This window comes from Scylla paramamosain, chromosome 2 (assembly GCF_035594125.1).
Source record: "Scylla paramamosain isolate STU-SP2022 chromosome 2, ASM3559412v1, whole genome shotgun sequence".
Lineage (NCBI taxonomy): Eukaryota > Metazoa > Arthropoda > Malacostraca > Decapoda > Portunidae > Scylla > Scylla paramamosain.
The window spans coordinates 27,647,311-27,663,727 of NC_087152.1; the positions used below are offsets into that span (position 1 = coordinate 27,647,311).

At 38.8% G+C, this 16,417-nt stretch overlaps 1 long non-coding RNA gene across 1 annotated transcript; it reads left to right on the plus strand.

The window, feature by feature from the left end:
- The first annotated feature begins 1,143 nt into the window (after positions 1–1,143).
- LOC135106776 (uncharacterized) lies at positions 1,144–3,472 on the plus strand. Its single transcript, XR_010271464.1, has 2 exons — positions 1,144–1,178; positions 3,136–3,472. It is a non-coding gene; the product is annotated as an uncharacterized LOC135106776 (long non-coding RNA).
- Positions 3,473–16,417: the final 12,945 nt, after the last annotated feature.

A 16,417-nucleotide genomic window follows, 5' to 3' on the forward strand; every position in this document is an offset into this window, starting at 1 on the left:
CTCTCTCTCTCTCTCTCTCTCTCTCTCTCTCTCTCTCTCTCTCTCTCTCTTTGTACGATTAATGTCCTGACCTGTCTCGCTTGTTCACAAGCGAGGGATGCAATAGTCATAGCATCCCTCGCTCTTCTACTCTCTCATTCCTTCCCTCACCACACGCACACACATGACGTTGAAGTTGTTTTAGCTAGAGATGAGATGTGAAGTTTCCAGTTCAGATTATAAGTAAAGGACAGACCGAGGATGTTCATTGTAGAAGAAGGGAACAGTTGAGTGTCAATGAAGAAGAGGGGATAGTTGTTATTCCTATGCAGAGATAAATGATGGGAGCGAGAGAGAGAGAGAGAGAGAGAGAGAGAGAGAGAAGCGTAAATGAAAGTATATTTGCATAAAAGTTGATAAGCGGCCTAAATATTCCAAGGGCTCGCGAGTCTATAGTGTGAGTAGCGAATAAAAAGGCTTGTCAGCTTGGTGTTCATTAGCATGCCTTCATCAGACGTGTGATTACTCATGTGTTCAGACGACGGGAGATTGAATTACACGTCGTGAATGCTTTTAATGAGGATATTTATTTATATATTTGTTTATTAGCTGGTCATCTCCAACCTGACATCTGGAGCTTCATTACTATGTTTCAGGGAAAATATGAGTGTAACGCTCCTTTTTATTATTTCTGTGTTTCTTTGAGTCTCCCCAATAATTGTTTTCTTTTGTAGCTTGCGGTGAAGAGGAGGATAATAGCGGTAATTAAAGGTTTAGTGATTATATGAAAAAGTATATTTATAAGGCGTGTATTCGTGGGAGTGATTTAAAAGTCTTGAAACATTTGTTATAAATAGTCTTTACTTATTTCAACTGTGGTTTTCTCTAATCAGTGGTAATACGAATAATAGGATTACATCATGTTGCGTCAGCCTACCAGTAACTCATAAGGTGTCATTCCCTAGCTTATAAAATATGTTAGTAATTTAAAATTCAATTATTAACTTCAACTAATGTCCAGCCTATATGCTCACCTTGCTAGCCAATTATTCCTGCATTTTTATTTAAACTCACGGTTCAGTAAAATTATTTGTGAAAGAAGAGAGAGAGAGAACTAGCTAAGGTTCCAATAACTTCAGAAGCCTGGGGGTGTTGAGGGGGAGTGCACAGAATGGCGTCTCCCTTCCCTCTGGCAACAGGTGGGTCTCGTAGCTCTGAAATATTTGATTTTTCTTTTATTTAGAAATGAATATTACTGTGTTCATGTTTATTATTCATGTCTCGAGTGAAGATATAGTGACTGTACGTGTTGACAGAATGGCGTCTCCCTTCCCTCTGGCAACAGAATGGCGTCTCCCTTCCCTCTGGCAACAGATAAAATAGCCGGTGTTGGTCCCACGTGGAGACAGGCCACAGAGTCTTGGGAAAGTGTTAGCCATGTAATGTTTCTTTAGTCAAATATAGTCTACTGTGAATGTGTTGTGAGCAATATTATTGCCGTAGAGAAGTGATGGATGAAGGCTGTGACGCTATTTAGGGATATAACGGTGCCCAGAATCAATGGTACTCTTGAGGAGTTATAAAAGTAATTATTTTCTTGTGTATTCGTAGTGTTAAGTAACGGAGTATAAGTGTATATGCCATACCAGAATTTCAAGTGCCTTATTTATTTTTTTTCTAGATTAACCACTCGATAGTGTCATAGTGGGTCAGTCAACCCAAAGAATCCCATCAGTATTATTCATTTAATTATTTTTTGCTATTTTTATATTTTTCGTTCCTCCTAATAAAGCCACACTGTAGGTACTGTGTGATGATTAACCTCTCCCTACCCTCTGGCCATGACGATGAAGGCGAGAACCATTACCAATCAAAAATGTTTTCTTTTTTTCTATTGTGTGTGCGTGCTTCACCTCTTCTCTCTTCCTCTTCTTTTTTCTTCTTCACCGTGAAGATCTTTGCCTCGTCTCATTAGAGCTCTGATCGGACCGGTGAGGAAGAGGGAGGAGGGGGGGTGGCGTTACATGAGTAAATCGTGTGAGTCTTACCTTGGTAGGAAAGACGGCCTCCTGCGTTACCTTATCAAAAGAGCGTCTGCCACTGGGTTGGTAAGCGACGGGACTAAAAAAAATAGGATGCCTTTGGTAATGCGTATATAGGAATTATTGCCAGCGAAACACTACCTTGGCTTTGCAGTGAGGCTTTTGTATTCAGATGACCGCAGGAACTGAAATATGTAGACACAACTATACTAGGCAGGTCCAGTGAAAGGTATCACACTAAATGTATTGCTTCATCCAGACGAGTTAGCAGCACAAGCCTGAAGGAGGGTGGATCTCACAGGTGTTCGCTTTTGTTGAGATCCTTACCAAGAAGCGTTGACATCCAGAACCAACAGCAACTACGATATCTTTGTGGTCTCTGGAGCCTTTGTTGTTGTTGTTGTTTTGTTATGTAAGACGTTATAGGGAACATCCTGTGTCCTCGCAGTAACCACACGAAAAGGCAGGTATCTAACTAGGAACGGTCAGAGAGTTGTTGTTGTTGTTGTTGTTGTTGTTGTTATCAGAACCACAAACGGAGGAAGGTGGAGGTGTTGTATTACTGAACAACAATAAAGAAAGAAGAATACATGAGTCAGGCCACCTTGGCGGAGATACTCAAAAGGGATTTTCATGTTTTGTGCCGTGAATACTTTTTTATGGCTAGACTGAAGTGGTACTTATTATTTTCTAAGTATATCCTTGCTGTTGTTTTTAGGTTTGTACCGCTGAATGTTGGGAAGCTTTACATTTATTATTTTTGCTTCTTTTTATTTTCCTATTTGATCTTGTTATATATGTAATGATGTTTGGTCGTTTTATTTTGTTGCAGCTGTTGTGCATATTTAACATTGTCAGCGTTTGAAGTGTGTTCTGTTTTCAGTGTTGCTTTCCATGTATCCATGTGTTCTTGCTTGGAGGAATTTGACACGCTGTATTTATGACATTTCGTGTTTTTCTTCAGTATTCATTCTTTCCTTTTTTGTTCATCTGTATGTTGTAACTCATACAGTAAAGGATTTCTGGTGGTTCTATTTATGATGCTTCATTTTTAGCTCTTTTTGGAATGGTCAAGCTGCAACACTTTTTTATGTGGATGTTTTGATATTTTCAGGAAAGGATGGCAGGTTGTGCCGCGGTGAACACTCGCAACACGTGCAGGAGGAAAGTGAGAACCTGCTTCATTACATCATGTACCCTCTATTTTGGAACTCGCTGTTAAAGATTTTTTTTTTTCTCATGTCAACCGAATCCTGTCACTGTTGCCTGCCTTTCTCCTGTCTGCTTGCCACCAATTTATTAAGGAAAGAAAGGATGTGCTTCCATGGTATTGTGTCAGTAGTATTATCCATTGAAGGATTAGTTTAAACCTTTTTACAAAGCGTTGTTTTATCTCCCATTTTTCTGCCTTCTTAGGGTATGTATATGAAAGAAGAAAGAATGTAAATTTAGTCTATAATGTTCATTGCAACATCTCTTATTTACTTAGAGATTCAGTTGAAACCTAACAATTAGCTATCATTTTTGCGTTCGTTTTTTTTTTTTTTTTTTCGTATATATCTTTTGTATGTAAGAATATATGAGTGAAGAAAGGAAAGATGCAATTAGAAAAAACTTTCCACAATAACAGGAATATTCACTTGAGGACTTTTTTAGTTAAAAAATATCAGATCTTCTAATTTATCCGTTTATTTATCCTTTACTGTGTTTTACCGTTATGTAGATAAATAATATTTTGCATGTTATGATAAAGTGTCCTTGGAAACTATTACTGTAACACATTTCATTTACTGTGAATTTGGTTTACACGTAAAAAAAAAAAAAAAAAAAAAAAAAAAAAAAAAACTTTCCTTCTATGGAGAAAAGATATTTACATTTTCCTTGTTCAATTGTTATTGATATTATTTCTAACTCTGATTTCCCGGGAAGCGTTACCACCATGATATTTGTGACCTAACTAAGGTAACTTTTTATCGTCATAACCTTTGTTGCAGCTTTATTCAAGTAAAATCAAAGAGAGGAAAGCTTGTATAGTTCTGCGAACTCTTCTTATTTGTCTATGTGTGTGTTGATTGTCGCCTTGAAAAGTCAAGGTGACGTGGGCCTTGATGACTAGAGTCGGGCCGCACTATCTATTTCTCTTTTTTTTTTCTTTTAGATGCTCGTCGTTGTAGATTTCTGGAAATATTAGTTTCATCACGTTTTTATTTTCTTTTTCAGCGAATGAAAGAAAATTTATGAATTTCTTTATCATTTAGTAACGTATTAAATATCTTTCGAGGGATTATTCCCCTAGCGGAGCGAGGGGGCTCTATTTTTGTTACAGCACATCTCTACACCCCACCGCTCCCGCCTGGCCCTGGAGGGCACAACGATGATTTGGCCAGGAGCACCTTTTGGTGTCCATCGCATATAAAAGTTTCGATTGCATTTTCGGAAACACTTCTTGATTGGTAACTTTTAAAGGCGTATCTTTCTTATTTTATGTAATTTCTTCGTCAGACTCACCTTTTTTGCTGTATTTTGCATATTTCGATTTATCGGCATGTGGGCGAAGGTTTCTGCCTCGCAACTCGCGCAACTTTCGCCTCATCACTACAGATCGAGCTCGAGCGCACAAAATGCGCCAATTATTTGCCATAACTCACTTCATATACGGGATAGCCAGTCTTGGTTGACACCACCAGACTCAGACACTTTTTTTTTCTTTTTGTCTTGTTTAACACAGTCCTCTGATTTTGTGTTTGTCTTGTCGGATGCACCAGCGGCTGGAGCTTTTTCCTTCCTCACGGCCAGATGACGAGGACTGGCTTTTTCCTGCTCTTCCTGACACACTCACAATTTACCGGTGAGTGACGGGGACGGAGCTGTTTTTTTTTTGTAGCGCAGTGTACGTCCTTCCATTTTTAGGTTTACATTTAAGTGAAGCCTGTCATGCTTGCCTATGTTATTCCCTGTGCATGTAAAGTAAGGCTGCTTGACAAAGTGTCTGACTCACTGCAGACACTTGCTTTATGCTGTACTGTAATAAACAAGTAATTTCTCAATGTAAAGGAAACAAACATACATATATAGAAACATATCAGAAACTTTGAGGCAGACAGACTGAATTTCGCATAACGAAAATATTTGTATGTTCACGTTTGGTAACTTACACACGAGCGATGGATAAAAAAGAAAGATTTTACATATAAACCTAGAGAAACAAAGGAAAGCAAAACATTATAAAACAAAAAAGAGATTAAAATTTAAAAAAAACATGAATCCTTCTATCTGTGAACCACGTTGCAGACAGAGGCGCCCACACACACACACACACACACACACACACACACACACACACACACACACACACACACACTTTCCTGTCGCCAGAAATACAAGCAATTCTCCTGCTACTCTATGAATTACCTTACCAGAAATGGAAAAGCATAAATGGTATGAATTTTGTATATTGTTGTGTGGATCACTGGAACTGTGTTGAAATCTGAACGGCAGAACCATGGAGAGAGAGAGAGAGAGAGAGAGAGAGAGAGACAGAGAGAGAGAGAGAGAGAAAGAGAATTTGTCTTTCCTGTCACCTCAGATAAAAAGCTATATATTTTTCACGAGATTTCATTGTTTCTTACTCGCATTTTTTGTGGCGCTGAAGAACACAGACAATGAAAAAGTAAATATGACGGTTCTTTCTTTCATATTTATTTCTTATGACATTTTATGAAAGACAAGACTGTACTTCGGTATCCTTATGTTACGTTGTTATTTTGTCTTTTTATTTATTTATTTATTCTTCTGCTTATTGCTCATATCTAATACATATACTTTTTGCAGTCCTTTGTTATCTAACAGTACTTTGTTATTTCATGTTGTTTCTTTCTTGTATACATTGTTGCACGTGAGTATACGAGTTTTTTTTTATTTTATTTATTTATTTTTTTATTTTATTTATTTATTTATTTTTTCTTTTTTTTTGTAAGAGGGAAAAAAGTTATTTCGGATCTTATCTGTGGAAAGAAAACGTGTGTGGGATTTTTCTGAGGAACATTATTCGTGTGTTGAGAGAGGAGAATCTTTAAACTTCATTAAATTCTCTCTCTCTCTCTCTCTCTCTCTCTCTCTCTCTCTCTCTCTCTCTCTCTCTCTCTCTCTCTCTCTCTCTCTCTCGCTTTCCTTAACAGTGTAACCTTGCTCAGTTTAAGTGGATGAGGAGAGAAAATAGAGATATAGATGGATGAATGGATAGATAGATAGGTAGATAGATAAAAGTTAGATAGACAGATAAGTAGATAGACAGACAGACAGATAGACGGTCATATTTGCCTTGATATCGCCGTGTAATAAGCCCCGAGGAATTCATTCTTCCTAGAACGTTAATTGATTTATAGGCGGAAGGCGAAGCAAGGCAGCACATGTGAAAGGTAATGCAGGATAAGATAATGTGATATGACTGCCATTTAGCGTCCTTGTGTGTGAGGTCCACAAGGCCAGAGTGAAGGAGGAGGGCACATATCAACTTACTGTAACCTTCGTAACTCTACTGACTGGATTACATTCACAGGAGTTAGTCATTATTACATACGAGTACATAGATGTTGCGACAGTAAGAACAGTATGCCTGTGCCTGTTATTTTTTTTTCTTTCCATTTTCCCCTCTTTATTAACAGTGGTGTTCTATTGGGGTAAAAAACGATCATGCATTGGTGCGAGAAAGGATAAAAAATTAAAGAAAAGGAAAATAAGGAGTATATATATATATATATATATATATATATATATATATATATATATATATATATATATATATATATATATATATATATATATATATATATATATATATATATATATATATATATATATATATATATATATCATGTTGGAAAATTGTATGAAAGAATAGTTGAGGAAAGATTAAGAACCTGTGTCGAGGAGAAATTAGGAATATGGCAGTATGGTTTCAGGCCCAATAGGAGCACGACAGATCTAGTGTTCACTTTAAAGATGATAATGGAGAAGAGTTGGGAGTGGAGCATTGATAAATATGTGGCTTTTATAGATCTGGAAAAAGCCTTTGATAGAATTAGAAGAGATTGCTTGTGGAGAGTCTTACAACATCAAGACTACGGCATAAACTCTAAACTGATACGAGTAATTAAGAGTATATATAAGAACACGGAGAGCAGAGTCAAGAACAGAGATCTGGAGAGTGAATGGTTTAGCATTAAGACAGGAGTGAGACAAGGGGGAGTGCTCTCTCCTTTGCTATTCATTATATACATGGACAGATGCCTGAAGGAAGTGTGTGTAAGGGAGGATAAAGAGATCACGCTGGCCTATGCAGACGATGTCGCTGTCGTGACAGGAAGCCAACAAGATCTTCAAGAGGCCATGACAAGATGGAATGATGTCTTAAATAAGGAAGGAATGAGAATGAACAAACAAAAAACAGAAATAATGAAAGTTGGCAGAATAAAGGAGGAATGTAATATTTACATAGAAAACGTTAAACTGAAGCAGACCGACAAATTTTGTTATCTGGGAGTACTTTTCGACGAGGAAAACAGACAGAATATAGAAATTTTAAATAGAATACAGAAGTACAATGAAAATGTCAGTGCATTGTATCCCATACTTAAAGATAAGAATATTCCAACAAAAGCTAAAACCATAATATTTACAACAATACTAAAACCAGTACTTCTATATGGGTCAGAAACTTGGACACTGACAACAAGAACATCTTCACAAATACAAGCAGCAGAAATGAGAGTTCTGAGAATAATCCGAGGTGTGACCAGACTTGATAGAATTAGAAATGAAGAAACCAGAGAGAGATTAGGGATAACATCTGTACTGAAGATAATTGAAAAGAACAAATTGAGATGGTATGGACATGTCCAAAGAATGGAAGATACAAGATACGCAAGGATGTTTCTAGAATGGGTTCCTCTAGGCAGGAGGCCGGTGGGACGACCTAGGAAGCGATGGATGCAAGGGGTTGAAGAAGCTACTGAACGAAGAGGAAGAAATCTACAAGAAATAACCAGAGATGAGGATTTCATGGATAGAGACCTTTGGAGAAGATTCGTAGAGGCCGGACACTGACAGGCATTGCCTACCTTGCGTCAGGTGAGAAAGGTGAGAATATATATATATATATATATATATATATATATATATATATATATATATATATATATATATATATATATATATATATATATATATATATATATTTTTTTTTTTTTTTTTTTTTTTTTTTTTTTTATATAGGAAGGACACTGGCCAAGGGCAACAAAAATCCAATAAAAAAAATGCCCACTGAAATGCCAGTCCCATAAAAGGGTCAAAGCAGTGGTCAAAAATTGATGAATAAGTGTCTGGAAATCTCCCTCTTGAAGGAATTCAAGTCACAGAAAGGTGGAAATACAGAAGCATATATATATATATATATATATATATATATATATATATATATATATATATAAGAAAAAAGTATATAAGGAAAAAAAAGAAGCCAGTAAATAGAAGAAGAAATGATAAAGAGAGAAGAGATTGAATATGGAAAAAGAAAAAGTAAGGAAAAAAATAATTGGAGGAAAAAGGAAATAGATTCAGAGATGGAGTACAACAAGAAAAAAAAAGACAAGGAAAGGAAGGAGTAATAATAAGTTAATCTATCTCCTGCTAACAAAGGAAGGGAGAGTGAGAGGGAGGGGAGGACACTCTTGGTACAGGCGAGACAATAACATGAGGACTCTACATAGGGCTTAGTATGGACTGGAGTGGACGAGGGGAATGTGGTATCAACTGTGACCTTTCCTCAAAATATTACCCATGACCCTCACCATTATATTTAGCTTCCATGACCTTACAATCCTTAGAACTTTAACTCAACCCAACACTACCCCCCATCTCTGAGTTATCTTACCATTCCTTGCAATTCTTGTACGTTCCTAAGAATCCCACTAAAAGTCTGAACCACTTTTTTTCATCGCTCTCTACCATTCCACATGTCTCGGAACCCTTCACTTAGTCAGTCAGTCAGTCAGTCAGTAAGAAAGTAATAATAAGCAAAAACATGATACAAAAGTAAATAAATAACGCCACAAATCATTACATAAAAATAAGTATTGTCCATTAAGCAAACACAGCATCAGCCACTCTCACCACTTCTCCCTCCTCCTCCTCTCACCACCACTTGCCACACCACGCCTCCCCACAGTTGGCCCTTTAACCCTTCTATTCTTACTGTCGGTCGTGTTCCCCATCAGCAACAGCCCTCCTTCACCGCCACCACCACCATTTCACTGCCACACCACCAATGTCTCTCTCCCCCTATCGTCACCCTCGCTCCTCCTCCTCCTCCTCCTCCTCCATCATTCTGGCATCACGTGTTCAAGATATTTATCTATTCCGGATAATTGGTTAATCATTTATAATAATAATATTCTCGTGTGAGGTTATTAATATGTGAAATTAATCATTATTTGACTAACGACCTTCACCCCTATTTAATATTTGCCCGTCCCGACGTAGAATTTTCCACCTCGCGTGTGTACTCTCGCCTGCCCTCCCCTGCTGGCCTGCTTGAATATAAATGATCTGTTGTAATGGAAGATCAGTGCAGTGTCCCTCCCGACCCGGCCACTTGTCTCTTGTGGTTCTGTCTCTAGATGCTGCTGTGGCCATTTCAGTGTCGCGATGCTCTGCTGGTGAGAGGAGGAATGGAAACAGACGCATACGAGAACAGAGGCTTGGTGCTGTATGCTCTTCCTTTGTGTTCCACTGTGAATTCAAATGTTATGGGTGTCTTTAGGTGAAAAAATAAATAAATAAATAAATAAAAGAACTCCTTTTCTTCAAGTTATTCCCTCTTGTTGTAATGTAAACTACTAACACTATTGATTTTAAGTGAGACGCTTTATCAGAGTTGTTAGTTTGAATAAAAAATATTCTTAACCTCATAAACACAGGCTCTATTTAACAAGAAACATCATTAGGTGTGTGAAGGGTGAGGAATGTGGCAGCTAACCGATTGCCAGCAACAACTCAAGCTACATTCAATAGTTTCATAGGAGGACCTGAAACTTAAGTGAACGAAACAAGTATGAATTTACATATCTACTATAGTGGTGGTGGTGGTGGTGAGGGTGTAAATCTAGAATGAGAGTGAGCGTCTTTGTGTTTCCTCCACCGGGACGAAGAAAGAGAACAAGGATTCCTAATACTCCTTTGTTTCCAGAAAGCAAGAAAAAACAAAGAAAAATTGTTATATGCTACTTTTATCGCAATTTTTCATACTTGCGAGTATATTTCACTCTTACAATGAACGTACAAAGTACAACAGGAGATCAAAATAATGCCAAAAATGGAAGCATGGCTTAAAAGATCCAAAATGTATAAAGACATTTGTAGTTTTAAATATTGAAGGAAAGACGGTAATTGTGTTTCTTGCTACACATTTATATTTAACAAGTGAAGACAGACGTAGGTTGAAGCCCGGGAACAAATGTCTGGTGCGTGGCGCTCTTCATGGCATCTTCCCTCGTTGGCACTACAATAAATAAAGGACTGAAATGTGAATTAGCATTGAAAGAACACTGGCCGGTGAGGTACTCCTGCAGGGCCGAGGTGGACAGGTGTTTGTCCAGGATGCTGATCTTGCTGCTCTTGTTGTTATTGCTGCTATTACTTCCACAAAAACAGTAACAACAACTATAACTACAACAAAAACAACAATAGCAAGAACAACAACAACAACAACAACAACAACAACAACAACAACAACAACAATAACAACTACTACTACTACTTCTACTACTACTACTACTACTACTAACTACTACTACAACCACCACCACCATCACACACCACCACCACTACTACTACTACTAGTACTATTACTACTACTACTACTACTATTACTACTACTACTACTACTACTACTACTACTACTACTACTTCTGCTACTACTGCTACTACTTTTTTTTTTTATGTAGGAAGGACACTGGCCAAGGGCAACAAAAATCCAATAAAAAAAATATGCCCACTGAAATGCCAGTCCCATAAAAGGGTCAAAGCAGTGGTCAAAAATTGATGAATAAGTGTCTTGAAACCTCCCTCTTGAAGGATTTCAAGTCATAGCAAGGTGGAAATACAGAAGCAGGCAGGGAGTTCCAGAGTTTACCAGAGAAAGATATGAATGATTGAGAATACTGGTTAACTCTTGCATTAGAGAGGTGGACAGAATAGGGCTGAGAGAAAGAAGAAAGTCTTGTGCAGTGAGGCCGCGGAAGGATGGGAGGCATGCAGTCAGCAAGATCAGAAGAGCAGTTAGCATGAAAACAGCAGTAGAAGACAGCTAGATATGCAACATTGCGGCGGTGAGAGAGAGGCTGAAGACAGTCAGTTAGAGGAGAGGAGTTGATGAGACGAAAAGCTTTTGATTCCACCCTGTCTAGAAGAGCAGTATGAGTGGAACCCCCCCAGACATGTGAAGCATACTCCATACATAGACGGATAAGGCCCTTGTACAGAGTTAGCAGCTGGGGGGATGAGAAAAACTGGCGGAGACGTCTCAGAACACCTAACTTCATAGAAGCTGTTTTAGCTAGAGATGAGATGTGAAGTTTCCAGTTCAGATTATAAGTAAAGGACAGACCGAGGATGTTCAGTGTAGAAGAGGGGGACAGTTGAGTGTCATTGAAGAAGAGGGAATAGTTGTCGAGTTGATAGATGGAGGAATTGAGTTTTTGAGGCATTGAACAATACCAAGTTTGCTCTGCCCCAATCAGAAATTTTAGAAAGATCAGAAGTCAAGCGTTCTGTGGCTTCCCTGCGTGATATGTTTACCTCCTGAAGGGTTGGACGTCTATGAAAAGACGTGGAAAAGTGCAGGGTGGTATCATCAGCGTAGAAGTGGATAGGAGAAGAAGTTTAGAAGATCATTAATGAATAATAAGAAGAGAGTGGGTGACAGGACAGAACCCTGAGGAACACCACTGTTAATAGATTTAGGAGAAGAAAAGTGACCGTCTACCACACCAGCAATAGAACGGTCAGAAAGGAAACTTGAGATGAAGTTACAGAGAGAAGGATAGAAATCGTAGGAGAGTAGTTTGGAAATCAAAGCTTTGTGCCAGACTCTATCAAAAGCTTTTGATATGTCCAAGGCAACAGCAAAAGTTTCACCAAAATCTCTAAAAGAGGATGACCAAGACTCAGTAAGGAAAGCCAGAAGATCACCAGTAGAGCGGTCTTGACGAAACCCATACTGGCGATCAGATAGAAGGTTGTGAAGTGATAGATGTTTAAGAATCTTCCTGTTGAGGATAGATTCAAAAACTTTAGATAGCAGGAAATTAAAGCAATAGGACGGTAGTTTGAGGGATTATATCGGTCACCCTTTTTAGGAACAGGCTGAATGTAGGCAAACTTCCAGCAAGAAGGAAAGGTAGATGTTGACAGACAGAGTTGAAAGAGTTTGACTAGGCAAGGTGCAAGCACGGAGGCACAGTTTCGGAGAACAATATGAGGGATCTCATCAGGTCCATAAGCCTTCCGAGGGTTTAGGCCAGCGAGGGCATGAAAACATCATTGCGAAGAATTTTAATACATGGCATGAAGTAGTCAGAGGGTGGGGGAGAAGGAGGAACAAGCCCAGAATCGTCCAAGGTAGAGTTTTTAGCAAAGGTGTGAGCAAAGAGTTCAGCTTTAGAAATAGATGTGATAGCACTGGAGCCATCTGGTTGAAATAGAGGAGGGAAAGAAGAAGAAGCAAAGTTATTGGAGATATTTTTGGCTAGATGCCAGAAATCACGAGGGGAGTTAGATCTTGAAAGGTTTTGACATTTTCTTTTAACGAAGGAGTTTTTGGCTAGTTGGAGAACAAACTTGGCATGGTTCCAGGCAGAAATATAAAGTGCATGAGATTCTGGTGATGGAAGGCTTAAGTACCTTTTGAGGGCCACCTCTCTATCATGTATAGCACGAGAACAAGCTGTATTAAACAAAGGTTTAGAAGGTTCAGGACGAGAAAAAGAGTGAGGAATGTACGCCTCCATGCCAGACACTATCACCTTTGTTATGCGCTCAGCACACAAAGACGGGTCTGACACGGAAGCAGTAGTCATTCTAAGGAAAATCAGCAAAATACCTCCTCAGGTCCCCCCAACTAGAAGGCAAATCGCCAGAGGCACCTTCGCTTAGGGGGATCCTGAGGAGGGATTGGAGTGATAGGACACGATATGAGATTGTGATCGGAGGAGCCCAACGGAGAAGAAAGGGTGATAGCATAAGCAGAAGGATTAGAGGTCAGGAAAAGGTCAAGAATGTTGGGCGTATCTCCAAGACGGTCAGGAATACGAGTAGGGTGTTGCACCAATTCCTCTATGTCATGGAATATAGCAAAGTTGTAGGCTAGTTCACCAGGATGGTCAGTGAAGGGAGAGGAAAGCCAAAGCTGGTGGTGAACATTGAAGTCTCCAAGAATGGAGATCTCTGCAAAAGGGAAGAGTGTCAGAATGTGCTCCACTTTGGAAGTTAAGTAGTCAAAGAATTTCTTATAGTCAGAGGAGTTAGGAGTTAGGTGAGAGGTATACAGCACAGATAAATTTAGTATGAGAGTGACTCTGTAGTCGTAGCCAGATGGTGGAAAACTCGGAAGATTCAAGAGCGTGGGCACGAGAGCAGGTTAAGTCATTGCGCACATAAACGCAGCATCCAGCTTTGGATCGAAAATGAGGATAGAGAAAGTAGGAGGGAACAGAAAAGGGGCTACTGTCAGTTGCCTCAGACACCTGAGTTTCAGTGAGGAAAAGAAGATGAGGTTTAGAAGAGGAGAGGTGGTGTTCTACAGATTGAAAATTAGATCTTAGACCGCGAATGTCGCAGAAGTTAATGAAGAAAAAGATGAGAGGGGTGTCAAGACACTTACGGTGGTTGACAGAAAGGCAGTCCGACCTGGGGACATTTATGGTCCCCTCCCCAGATGGGGACTCCGAGGCTTTTACTACTACTAGTACTACTACCACCATTATTGTTATTTTTATTATTATTATTATTACTATTATTATTACTACTACTACTACTACTACTACTACTACTACTACTGCTACTACTACTACTACTACTGCTACTACTACTACTACTACTACTACTGCTACTTCTGCTGCTGCTACTTGTACTACTACTACTACTACTACTACTACTACTACTATTACTACTACTACAATAAGAACTGCTACTACTAGTACTACTGTTCTACTACTACTACTACTACTACTACTACTAATACTGGTGGTGCTGGTACTAGTACTTCTACTTCTACTTCTACTTCTACTACTACTACTACCACTACTACTACCACCACCACCACCACTACTACTACTACTACTACTACAACTACTACTACTACTACTACTACTACTACTACTATACTACTACTGCTACTTTTACTACTACTACTACTACTACTACTACTACTACTACTACTACTACTACTACTACCAGTACTACTACTACTACTACTACTGCTACTAATACTACTACTGCTACTACAGTGACCACTGCCACTACCACCGTCAAAATCCATCTTCCTCCTGAGGTCCCTGGAAGCCTCTTAATGGACAGCCCTCAAAATATGAGACCTTCACCGTGGCTTTAATGACTCGGGCTGAGTCAGGCAGTAGTCTCACCTCATGTTCTTAATAGTGACACTTTATTGGAAGGAACAGAGAATTGCAAAGACCTGAATTGTCTGAAAGAACCGTTTTTTGTGTCTGGTTGCCTTTCTTTCTGTGTATGTGTCTGTCTTGCCCTCTTTGACTGTTTATGTGTATATGCATATCTCTCTCTCTCTCTCTCTCTCTCTCTCTCTCTCTCTCTCTCTCTCTCTCTCTCTCTCTCCAAGTCAATCGTTTGATTCAGTGTCTGACTTAAATACTGTGTACTGTTTTGATATGGAGCATATAATTAAAAGTATTAATTAAAAAGATGCATGGAAAGTAATATTCGCAGCTTCTCTCCGCGGAGATGCTTGTGGGGCGCCCCTCACACAGTATCTTGCCCTAGATGTCTATGTTATCTTTATGTTTGCACGAAGAGCATGACCTGCCTTCCTTGACCCCAAGTCTTAGTGAGTGGAGGTCTGTACTGAGTCCTGTGTAAACAAGGAGACCAAGACTGTGTTGACTGCACTACCGTACTCTTCTGTGCTGTGTGTGCATGTACTGTGAGGCTCAGCAAGTGTTCATTCCGATGCTCGCGCCGTCTTGTTTTCTCTCCAGGGGTTCAGTGAAACAGCTAGGGCGGTCAGGGTGACTTGCTGACCTGGCCTGACCTGATGCCAAGAAATATTCATTTATATCAGGGAGATTGAATAAAAGAATTAACAGTGATGGAGGAATATTGTGCATTGGTTGGGAGCAGCATGTATTGTTGTCAAAAGGATGTGTATGATGCATTTCCTGTAATATTACGGTGTTAGTAAAGGGATTCGTGAGGGAATTTTACCTTACTGTGACGTCATTAGTGTTTTTTTTTCTTTTCTTTTCTTTATACTTGTTGAAGATTGGCAAAGGGTCGTACTGTCTTAAAACAACAAAAAAGTAGAAGAATTGGACACACACACACACACACACACACACACACACACACACACACACACACACACACACACACATACACACACACACACACATACACACACACACACACACCAGTCACATGAACTCCACAAATATAAAATAAATTGGTCTCTTCCTTCTTTTCTATTTCTTTTACGGATTCATTTCTTGAAATTACTGGTGTCTTCCTTCTGAGTTTCGCTTAAGTCTCTTTTTCTTTGCTTTTCTACGATTGCGTTTTCTTTCGCTTTCTGTTTTGCTGTCATTTTATATTCTCGTGTAGTGTTGCTTTCTATTTATTTATTTATTTTTTATTCATGCGACTTTTCTTTGCCTTATTTATATTCATTATTTGTCATTACTCTTGTTGATCTTTTATTTTCTCTTTTTAATCTCTCGTTTCCCTTTTCACTTTTTTCCTTTAATTATATTTCACATTTATGAATTTCCCTTCTTCCGTTTCCATTATTCACTATGTTATTACGTATTTCTGTTGGCTTCCTTATTGAAATTACCTTTTCCCTCATCATTTTCTTTTCATTGCTCATCTTTTTAATCGACTCTTCCCATTCATCTTTTTTTTCTACCGGTTTTTTTTTTTTTTTTTTTCAACACACTCTCCTCGTCTTCTTCCAAAGAGGACAACATTTTATGTTTCGTTACCATCACTTTTGATTGTAATTAATGTAAACACTCCACTACGTACAAGTACCAGGAAATCACGGCCTGGTGTGGATTCTGAGGCAGCGGTGGTGGTGATGGTGATGG